At 40.2% G+C, this 12500-nt stretch overlaps 1 pseudogene; it reads right to left on the reverse strand.

The window, feature by feature from the left end:
* Positions 1-12500, reverse strand: part of LOC137615677 (glutamate receptor ionotropic, delta-2-like) — a 40694-nt pseudogene that overhangs the window by 24935 nt on the left and 3259 nt on the right.

Below are 12500 nucleotides of genomic sequence, written 5' to 3' on the forward strand. Positions count from 1 at the left end.
TATTTAATTATTTTAATTATTTAGCTATTTAGGCAATTGCTTTTGTAAAGTTTTGATAATGTGCATAATTTCTGTTTCCCTTTTCTCTGTCGATCGTATAGTTAGAGTTTCGGTGATTTAGGTAACCGAGATCTCATATAGCCTAGATAACCTTACCTAGACGTTTTACTATACGTTTGACTTTCCCCGGTTACCCTTGTGTTTTGTTTTCATTCAGTGGAGACTGATACCTCCTATAAAGTTATGAAACATTACACGTCTCTTCGGAGACTTAAAGGGTAATCTCTTTCCCTCTGAGTGTAGCCTCAGGCTACAACCCTAATAGCTGTGCCTTGAATTTTATTCAGACATGGCTAACTTAGGGTTTGTCCTGCCTCTTCCCTTAACCTTTGGTTGTGGTATACCATTGGGTTTTGGGATTTAGTCAGAATCTCAGAGTATTTAGTCTTATTTCAGCGACCTGCCGGCAGGACGAATGGGTTGTAGGATACCATCATTCCCCTGCCGGTCAGGTGGCCAGTAATGGAGGCTAGCCCTCATTAGCCGCACTTGAAGTTATGGTAGGATACCATCTTCTCCTTGCGACTAAAAGCCTAGTCCTATTCCACAGTACTCTGGGCTGAAGAGTAATTTTCTTTAGCCTAGGATACGTGGCACTGGAACTCTGTTTCTTCTTTGTTAAGTGCCGCCATCCCCTTAACTGTGTCGGCAATCTCTGGGATGGAGAACTGAGTCTCTCCTGTTCCCTGGGATTCTGCCGATACCGAAACAGAGTTTCTTTTACAGGTAGTAGGATTGACAATTTTTTCCAGTTCCCTTCACACTCGTTACAGGACCCTGTTCCCTAGCCCACTGTCCTCTTTTGATGGCTTAGCCATTATCTTTCTTTAGGCTGGCATCTTGCAACCTTCCTTTGCTGGTAGGTTGCCGGAGCCAGCCAGACTCCCTCTCGAGCCATGTCTTTGGCTGACGGCAGAGCATACTGCCGCCAACCACATCATCTGTCGGCAATTGCCGGCCTAGCCGGCAAGTGCCGGCGACCATGATGGCCGTGAGAGGGATGTCCCTTCTGTTCCCAAGGTTCTTCAGTCCTCCCTAGGACTGCTGCTACAGGTCCTGTTGCTGGGGTACTGCCGGCCAGGCCGGCACAGATAGTGCTGACTCAGTTGGCAGCACACCGACTGCACTGGTACTGCTGGACTTGCCGGCCGGCAGTGTATCGGCGGTACCTTGTCGGCAATAGTACTGTAACTGCATGGAAGCCTGAATGGTACACTCTCCCCTTCTATTAGAACCTTCTCTCTGGGAAAAGGCAGTCAAATTAGACTTTTACATCCTTAATTACTGTATACATTCACAGTAAGGAGTAGCCTTTTTTCCATGCTATCTCTCTCTCTCTAGCTAGCATGCCGGGTATGCCGGCAAGACCTAGCTATGCCAGCTACATGCTGGAGGAACTACTGTATATTTTATACAGGAAACCAGTATATATGCATTATAGAATATACTGTAGATAGAAAACTACTATATAGTTTATACTAGTAGTTATTTCCAATATATTTTGGATATCCAACACAGGCATTTGCTGAGCCCAATCCTATATTGAATGAATATGATTTCTTCAATATCCTGACTAGAAATCAGTATTAGGATTACACTGCAATATTAAACACTTCAAGGCAGGAGTAATACACTCCTAACCCTTAAAGGGTGCAGCCTTTTTCCTTGAGTCTCCTTGATCAGGAAACTATATTTTAATATAGTAGGAAGACTACAGCAAATAGGCTGAGTGGGATATACAAATATATGTCTTTATTTTCCTAGTCCAGCTGGCTTCATGCTAAATGGACCATACTGTCATATGCTACTATGAGGCAGCATAATGACTAGACTACAATACATGATGTACAGTAGACAGTAAATAGCAATATAGACTTACTGCAATTAGAAAACTACAGTACCATGATATAGTAGTATTTTCTGACATACCTTGGGTACCCTTGTACGAGCATTCTGCTGGTACCGTTCATATATTGAATGAATATGTTTTCTTCAATATTCTGATCGAGAATCAGTCATCCCTACCCCACAGTATTAACATTATTTTGGGACAGTGATTTGATACTTCTCTACCCCTAGGGGTAAGAGTCCTTTCACTTGGAGTTACTCTATAGAGAAATCTCCATGTAGTTAATACTGAGGGGAGGCAACAGCATTTGCTCACAGGGGTACACAAGTATGTATCTCCTACTATCCCTTTATAGCTTACTATCCTAAGCTACTCTATTGTAAAGGACATTTGCATGTTGATTGTCAAGGAGATAATCCATTGTATACTCATTTGGTTTTCCTTTCTTTACAGGAGGAACACCAGATACCTTGTGCTGCAGTCCTCTGCAAGGCCAAGAGTAAGTATTTCTACGGTCATAATACTTGCAGGTTTCATGCCCCCTGCAATATCATTTCTGGATCCCTACATTATTGGAACCCACAGGTTTGCAATATATGTCGGACTTTAATGTCCGAAGGTTTTGAAAATCCCAAGTCTACGGAGATTAGAGATACAGCTCAATATAAATTACGCAACTGGGTGAGAGGCTTTCAAAAGATCTCTCCGGGACCTTTCATGCCTAATGATAGGATGCGTAAGCTACTATTTCCGGAAGCAAGTGAGGAAACAGTAGTGCCTCAGGAGCCAACTACATCCCCTGACGGCCAGAAAACCTTTGGGATTAAGGGCAAGAAGTGCCCCAGGGTAGAAGAGGAAATTGTTGTGTCGGAATTTCCTCCGCCTATGCCAGCTATAGAGCCATCGATGTCGACATCTTCGTCTTCTACCCCTCTATTGGATAATGTGGTCCAATTATGTATCCAGATGAAGAATCAAATAGAGAGCTTTCGTAAACAAAACGAAAAACAGGAAGTAAAACGTAAGATAGAGCCTCGTAAAGCTTCTCTTGTCGCTTACCAGGGGTCAGTCAAACGACCCTTGAATAAAGACCTACCAACATGCTCCATAACCAATCCCTGGAGGTTTGCGGAGCAGATGCCGATTTCAAATGGCAATCTCTACATCTCAGAGAAAATAAATGCTGTTCCTTTAGACAAAATTCAATTTTGGCCAAGCTTTGATGCTTTCCCTAATTGTTGGGTTTGACTGAAGTACGAACCAAAGTCAAGAAAAGGAGCGGAACCAAAGGAGGTCTTGATTCTCGACCATGATAAGGCACAGACTATCCTTTCAGGTAGTCTGAGAAAGGCGGGTTATTCAGAGTAGAAGGTATTCTCACTGAATAACAGACACCCTTCCTTTCTTGCTCCTACTTCACTCTCATTCCCTTTCATGGGGAAGGCATTTACTTCTGTTGCCAAAGTGGTAGAGGCGGGTACGCCATGTCCCACACTCGATGAGTGCAAGCCTTTGTCACCAGCTTTTCCCGGACAGGAAAAGGATTGAAAGGAAGTCCATTTGACATTTTCAGTAGGAAAGTTAGACAAGGACATCGCAAGTCGGCAATTCAAGGTATGTCTCCCTAAATTGTCTGAGTTGCTCTTGTGTAATGAACGTGAGTCAAAGGAGAGACTTGTAACATCCCTTTCTCTACAAAACTACAAGTTGTGTTCAACCTACGAAAGTACCCCAGAAATGCTCATGGTCATAGCCAAAATGCATATGGCTATCTTGGTGAAGGACCTATACGCCTTTATGAAGGCCAGGAGAGCATGTAGAGAGTTTGTGTTCGCTGATGCAACAGTGAAACACGAAACAAGGAAGCTAATATCTTCCAACATCTGGGGTGAAGATCTCTTCCCGCACGAGGTCATTAAGGAAGTAATTAAGAACGCCACCATAGAGAACATAAGTCTTCTCTAAAAATGGGGCATTCCTTCAAAGAGAAAATCTTCTGTGGTTGTGGGTCCCCAACCTAAAAAGAAGATCGAAAATGCTGGAAATATGCGGGCTGCTCAACAACATCCCAATATTCCAGTGACCACGGTGCTACAGTCCTAAGTATCTTCAAAGGATTGACGAACTTAGTCACGTCAAAGTCAAGCCTAGAAATAGTTCAGGTATTAATATACCTGATCAGGAGGCTAGAGTGGGCAGCACCCGAAGTGTCCGACCAATGTGCATTCAAAGAGATGACCCGGTTCTTTGGACATCACAGATACAAGATAGGCTTCTAGAAGTCTCGACTTCCTCCACCTCAGGGGTTTCAATGTTTAAAAAACCATCGAAGTCCTCAGTCACATCAACTCTCCTCTCCTTTGGAAATATAAAAGGAGCTCGTGAGGTCTATCAAGAGACTCAGGTACTCAGTCAGAATACCAAAACGACAACAGGAAGAAGCGCTAAACTTTCCCCAGTTCGCTATAGTGACAGACCTGGTGCTAAGGGCACACCGGAAAGATGCGTTAAGAGCTTGGAGAAAACACGCATCAAACGCTTGAAGAGATCAAAACAGACTGAGATTGGTCCCTCTTTAATCGTTTCTCTAACAGAAATTAGAGCACGAAAGTCCCAAGACTCTGCTGGTCCTTTCATGGGTGGGGAAACCACCTCCACACAGATCAGGCTCCCTACGACTGATCTGGGACACCGAAACGATAATATGACGTCACATTCGAACGTCTCATTCAGTCTAGGTGAAGTTACTCATCCCTCTCTTAAAGGGATGCCACCTACCAGCAGTTCATTTACAACTGATCACCGATGTGACGGTGGATACTCTATTTCGATACAAACCGATAGAGTTGGAATGGTCCATGGGCGCAGACATATTCCCTCCAAGATGGGAATAAGTCCCGAACTGCAATTCGACCTCTTCATCACGAGCATCTTCAAGAAACTACCTCACTATATAGCCCCATACGAGGATCCTATAGTGGGGCTGATAGACTAAATGAGGCTGGTCCTAGCTCTGATCCTAGGTATATTTCCGAAGATTCAGAAATTAACTGCCTTCGTTTTATCACAGAGAACCCAAACCCTTCATTTCATGATTTTCTCGCTCTAGTGGTTAGAAAAAGGTTTGGGATCTCAAAAGGCAGTATAGAATTCTTAGATGAATACAAGGCCAAGTCAACTAGAAGACAATATGAGTCTTCCTGGAAAAAGTGGGTTGCGTTGTCAAAGCAAAAGGACCGAAAGAGATTTCAATAAACTTCTGTCTGTCCTTCTTTGTCCACCTTCATAGCCAAGGTCTGGCGGCCAATACGATAAATACGTGCAAGTCAGCCTTGACTAGGCCTCTCCTATATGCCTTTCAAGTGGATCTGGCGAATGAAATCTTTAATAAGATTCCAAAGGCATGTGCTAGGCTTAAGCCTGCGGTACCACCAAAGCCCATCTCTTGGTCTTTGGACAAGGTCTTACATTATGCCTCATCTGTGAACAATGAAGATTGTTCTCTTAAGGATCTAACCCAAAAGGTTATTTTTCTGTTCGCTATCACCTCTGGGGCTAGAGTTAGTGAAATAGTGGCCCTATCCAGAGATGAGGGTCACATTCAGTTCACGGAAGTGGGAGAACTGAATATATTTCCTGATCCATCCTTTCTCGCTAAAAACGAGCTACCCACCAAAAGGTGGGGTCCCTGGAGAATCTGCCCTCTGAAGGAAGATGTCTCTCTATGTCCTGTAGAGTGTCTAAAGGTCTATCTTCGTAGAAATTCAGACTTCAGGGGAGAACAGCTCTTTAAAGGCGAAACTTTTGGATCAAATTTATCCATAAAACAACTAAGGCTGAAGCTCACCTACTTTATTCGTAGAGCGGATCCGGACAGTACTCCCGCAGGTCATGATCCAAGAAATATTGCTTCATCACTGAACTTCTTTCAGTATATGGACTTTGAGCACCTTCGTTCATACACTGGATGGAAATCATCCAGAGTGTTTCACAAACACTATGCAAAACAAGTGCATGAACGGAAACACTTCGTAGTGGCGGCAGGTAGTGTATTAAAACCTGCCCCTAATTACTGTAGTAAACAGTTTTTGGTTTGGGAACTCACATGTCCTTGCACATGTAACGCATGAGAATCATCCAGAGTGTTCTACATACACTATGCTAGACAAATCCATGTTCTGAAGCAATATGTGGTGACGCCAGGTAGAATATTTAACTTGCCGTCTAATTCTACGATGAACAACTAATTGCCTAGGACTGTCAATTAAAGGGAGAAGAGGTCACCCTTCTTAGGTGTGACTTCTTTTAATTAAGTGTTACCATGATAACACTGGCTCTGTTCAAAATCGCAGGTGTGGAATTATACAGATAACACTAGTGCCGGTGTATGAAGTACACAGTGCAGATAGAAGTAACCAGTACAGAAATTATGAAGAGAATTTATTTTATAATTTTCTTCAGTCTGAGAGTGGCACTCATCATTTCTTCCTTCAAGAAGGAAATATAGTCTCTGTACTTGTTACAGGTATAATCCCATTGTCATAATACATTCGCTTAACTGAACATCTTTTAGTCATTTATTAGTAATAAATGTCTATTAAAATTTACTGCGTCCACCTTCGCCAGACAATCGTATGTATTCATGTCAGAGTTCTTCAACTTACCAAAGTAAGTATCCTTCATATATTTGTATGCATCAAATAATAGATATAAGAGACACGGGTGTTATTTTAGCAAATATACAACTATGAGACTATTTGTATATTCAGTGTGTACTTATGTTTGTTCATACTATGTATGTTAACCACAAGATCACTTTTCTACTGTCTAGAATGACTCTTCCCTGTAGGAGGCAGGAAGCACTAACATTGGTTATGATTAGTGATGGTGACGAATAACGGTAACGTCCCTTGTCTCATTTGGTCCCCATGACCATAGAAAAGGTTGCTATAAGGTTAAGGCACTGATTAAAAATCCACAGATACACTAATGCTCTAGTATGCTTCCATCACAACGACATGGCTTGAGCTCAAAAAACGGATTTTGAGCGAAGCGAAAAATCTATTTTTGGGTGAGATGGCCATGTCGTCCTGATGGACCCACCCATCTCTTCTAAAAGAAAAGATCTTCACAGTATCCCTCCCGTGGTACTGTATCTGTAACACCTCGCTCAATGCTACAAGGAATGTCCGCCGTCGTGGGAATGGCGCTGTTGTATTCCCAATAGTATTACGAGAGCGTGGAGAGCCTTTGGCCGGCTCCCTTTTGTCACATCCTCCTTGAAGCCAAAACACTGTTTGGGGTGCAGATTACTATGAAGGCGTGTCAAGAATGCGTCCGGTGATATTATGCAATATCCTTTGGAGAAATTTTAAGGATATTCGCGCCAGGATTTAGAATTCTGGATACCTAAAGGTAAAATTCTCTGGGAATATCACTGTAGTACATATATCCCTTAGGAAGCTACTTTAAGGAACTTCCATCAGGACGACATGGCCATCTCACCCAAAAATAGATTTTTCGCTTCGCTCAAAATCCGTTTTATATATATATATATATATATATATATATATATATATATATATATATATATATATATATATATATATATACATATACATATATATATATATATATATATATATGTGTGTGTATGTGTGTGTGTGTGTGTAAAATGCGACATAAAGTAATAATTTAATCAAAGAGTCTTAGAGAACACAAATGAATTAATTTACGCCCAATAACTAAAAATCTCAATTAGCTTCACTTTCCTAACATTAACGATTTTAAAGGTTTTACAGTTAAATATAAGAATACTATTATTCCGAATCTTATTTCCCAGTTTTTTTTAATGTATATTAATTATGAAAAAAGTCTGAAATGAATAGTCAGAATCTGTAGCTTTGCAAGACATTTTTAACGAGAAATATTTTCGTCAATTTCTTATCAGTTGGAAGCGAAATATACATATAATTCTAGAAATGAGTAAATTATAGGTTACTGTTCCTTTCTTGATGGGTTTCTCTCAATATAGCATATATTTTTAACAGCAATAGCAACAACAATAATAACAAGATTAATAGTAATAAAATTTACGATAATAGTAGCATCGACAGAAATTATAAATAAAAAATTATAATAACTACTTACGTAAAATTCAAAACATAACTCAAGGTGTCTATTATCCTAACGTCAATGCCCTCTTTAGGTTCGTAGCTCCCGTCTGGGTACTGCTTCCCAAAGGCAAAGAATGGCCACACATTCAAAGCTGTCACGGTCAGCATTCGTCCTTTCATGTTGAGGTAAAGATGAAGGTCATCACTGGTCAGTAGAGGGAGGAGGCTACCTGAACTTCTGTCCCATAGTCCACGGTATGAAAACCTTAGAAGTAAAATACGTATTAAATGGTGGATTGCCGGTTTTAAATGCACATGAAGATAGAGCAATAACATTAATGCTTTATTCTTTCATAACACGAAACATGATAGCATAAATCGTTACCATAGCTATGAGTACATTGATTGATGGTTTAATATGGATTTTCCGACAATTAGTTCGAAGGAAGAACATTTTGTCCTATTGGGATGCATTATTATAATTTTTGGAGTATAAAACATTTGCTGCAAGTTTCAACTTTTGATGCTCTACTGATTCAACTACGCGATTAGGACGATCATTCTACATCTTGGTCATGGCTGGAATAAAACTTCTAGAATACTGTGTAGTATTGAGCCTCATTATTGAGAAGTCCTGATTCAAGCTCGGATCGTTCACGTCATAACCTTGTTAATCCGTAAGGAGACCAGTCCTAACACTACACACCAATACAGACAAAACCATTGCAAGATAGTAGGAGGTAAAATAATAAACCTTTGGCCTGCTGACAATATAAAGATAATCAGCCACATAATCGGAGACTTTCCCGGCAACAAAGCAAAGATTCTGGCTGAGTTGCAGCCGGATGTCCTGTACTTAGAAGGAACTCGCCGAACATCCCACTTTTACGGTAATGCACCTATCTATTGATGTTGCTGGCCATACACATGGAAGTGCTTTATTTATGAAAGACAAGTCCCTAGTAATGAGAACTGCTAAAATTGAAAATGGTCCCCCTGATATCCTCAAGGTGACGACAGAAGACTTGAACGTCATATCTATATACAAACCTCCCAATGAACCATTTGAATGTCCCTCTACCTAAGACTTTCAAGGGAAAATGAATCTGATGATTGAGTATTTTAAGAGCCACAGTATGAATTGGGGATATGGATACGAGGATGCAAATGGAGAAAAGGTAATTTCATGAGCTCTGGAGAAGGTTGGAGGGTCATACTATTCCCCCAACATTCACCAACGGAAGATTGAGGAGGGAAACATACTCAGACCTTATATTCATCAATTCCACAGGTTTCATTCTCTCTACATGATCAGTTCTAGTACATATACCAAGGTCCCAGTACTGCCCAGTACAAATTGAATTCGACCAAGTAATAAGATCCAGGCAATCAAAATATCTTCCAAGATTCAACTTGAGGAAAGCAATATGGACAGCCTTTAAGCCTTTACTGAAATGATTGAACAGTAAATTGACATCATACCACCTCAACCAAGTCATTATGAGGAATTTGTCAAACAATCATTGAAATCAGCTGAACAGAGTATAAATAGAGGCTGCAGAAAGAAGTATATTCCTGAAATGATTGACCAAATTAAAGAACTGTATAAGAATTACATCTCCTCATACAATGAAGACATATTCAGCTTAGACACTATTGAAATGGAGGTAAATGTTCTAAAAATACTGAGCTAAGAGAGTCAGCAACAATGGCATGACCTCTTAAAAACCTGGACATGACTCACAATAGTAAGAAGCATGGTTAACTGCCAGAAAACTCAATTTCAAGAAGAGACCACCACAACGAGTAGCAGATGTAAACCCCAATGAGAGTGCACATCAACTGATGATATATGACCGACCAAAAAACAAAGAATGGCGCCAAAGGAAGAGACAACACACGGAGTCGAATTGATAGAGTCATACAAGGCAGCTGGAATAAATGGGATTTTGAATGAGTTCCTTAAACACCTCAGGCCAAAGGCACAACAATGGATAATGACTCTCATTAATTCATGTATGAAAACAAAGAAATCACCCATGAGTTAAAACAAACTAAAGTAGGTGCCCTCCTGAAACCGAACAAAGATCCAGCAAACCAAATGAGCTAAAGACCTATGTCATTATTATGTACTCTATAAACTTTAAGAGAGATTAATGCTAAAAAGAATTTCAAATTCAGTAGACAACCTCCTCACCCCAGACCAGTTTGCTCTTGCTGTGGTTAGGTACTCAACCTAACCCAGTATATAGATGACAGGTTTGAACAGAGACAAATCACCGGAGGAGTGTTCATAGAGTTAAAAGCTACATAGGACACTGTGATTCACAGAGGCCTACCTCTAAAACTATTCAAAACAAGATTATAATGGATATAATACGAAGCCTCAAATAAAACCGCAAATTTCATGTAGAGATGAATGGCACTGAAAACTTATGGTAAGCACAAAAGAATGGCCCTCATGTCTCAGTCCTTGTGCCACTGCTATTCAATATAAATACTAATGATCAACCCTGCCACATCAAATTTCTACAGATTCCTCTATACAGACGATCTTTGTCTGACAACGCAAGCCACCACCTTTCCAAAACTTAAAAAAAGACTATCTACTTCCTTAAAACAAATGGGGCAGTACTATGACGAGTGGTCCTTGAATCCAAACCCACTTAATACTCATGTATGTGCATTTCACCTGAGAAACAGAAACCAATCGCGAACTCAAAATCCTCTGGCGTGGGGAAGAGCCGAAACATCACCAGTTTCCAGTGTACCGATGGGTAACAATGGAAAGAACTGTAATTTTTTTGCCCATCTGCAAAAACTATAATGGAAGGTTGGTTGTCATAATTCCCTGCTAAAAAAAGAAAAAAAAAATAATAATAATGTAGCAGTAACCAAGTGGGGAGCTAATGCTCACACGCTAAAAACAACTGCCTTAGCCCTGCGCTATGCACCAGCTGAGTACTGTTCACCAGTGTAGAACACATCATTGCATGCTAAGAAAATAAATCCTATGATCAACGAGACATCCAGAATCATCACAAGATCACTTTGTCCCACTCCCACCAATATCCTCAACAAGATTGCTGGTATTGCCCCTCAATAAGTCAGGAGGCATTTAAAAACAAAATTTAAATTGAAAAAAAAATCTTGGACTAAAGACACCCACTACATCCTCCCCTGCCAGTTCTAAGTAGACTTATGTCAAGGAAGAGTTTTGCCACTGTGGAGGGACTTCCAGCCCAAATACCACCACGGAATGATAGAATATATCAATGGAGGAACTTTAATAGGGGACTACACCCCAACAACGCAGTGCAGTACCTCAGTGAAGAAATTGCTAATGGGGCACTACTTCCGAGACGTGATTGGTGTGCCCTCAACAGAGCTAGAGCTTGAATGACCAGAACAGGGGACAATCGGATTTAATGGAGCCTTAAAACTGACCAGTTCTGCAAATGTGGAGAAAATACCCAGACAATCACTCATAATCTCCGACCATGCCCACTGTCTCATAATCTGGACAAATCTGACCTAGTTAGAGTCAATGATTGAACGCTTCAATGGTTGACTGTTTATCATGATGACCTATGGTTAAACACATACATTTCCATAAATTATTTCAAGAGAATTAGCGTTGGTAGTTTAGAAAACTTCATTCTTTTATTAAAATGATGAAAATATTAAGATGGAAACAGCTTTGGAAACATTTAGCACTATCAACAAGACCACAAACAATAGTTTCATCACCACAAAACTTAGAATCAACAGCAGTATAAGTAACAGGATTAAGAACAGGCACAGCTCAATTGGGAAAGAAGGAGAACTCTTTATGTCTTGAACTCTCACATTGTAATCAAGACCAAATAAAAGAAAAAAAAATATCACTTACCCTGTGGCACCATGAAGGGTGACGTGGGAAGTAAACACATCGAAATGGACTTCAGGATTTTTGGAAATAATAGTTACTTGGGTACCTTCATTCAAGATACCATCAAGCCAGGAAGTAACTACGTTTTTTCAGTTTCATCTTCCACAATAAGGAGCCATTTCACCAAGTGGCTATCCAGGTGGAAATCTCGGATCTAGATAATATAAAATATTTCTGCATGAGCAAGTTCATAATATTCAATACAATATGTAGAGTAGGTGCCTACAAATGCTTGGTATAGCTTGACAACTAACTGTATCAAACAGATAAGATGTAAAGTCACCCTCTGGTACGTTAATTATCTATAATACATTAGATATATTTCAGCATTAGTCAGTAAATATTTCTACATAAGCCCATGTATTACGCTCGCACTCCCATTGGCATAATTTGGGATTTTGTAATATTAAAACAATACGTCTATTTTAAACGCTTTTCTCTCATATGACAATCTTCGGTTGATGCTGTCAATCATAATCATTATAACTGAAGAAAAGGATGTAACTAATTCAAGTACTTTTAACACAGAAAGACTGATGTACAT

This window comes from Palaemon carinicauda, chromosome 2 (assembly GCF_036898095.1).
Source record: "Palaemon carinicauda isolate YSFRI2023 chromosome 2, ASM3689809v2, whole genome shotgun sequence".
Classification (NCBI taxonomy): Eukaryota; Metazoa; Arthropoda; class Malacostraca; order Decapoda; family Palaemonidae; genus Palaemon; species Palaemon carinicauda.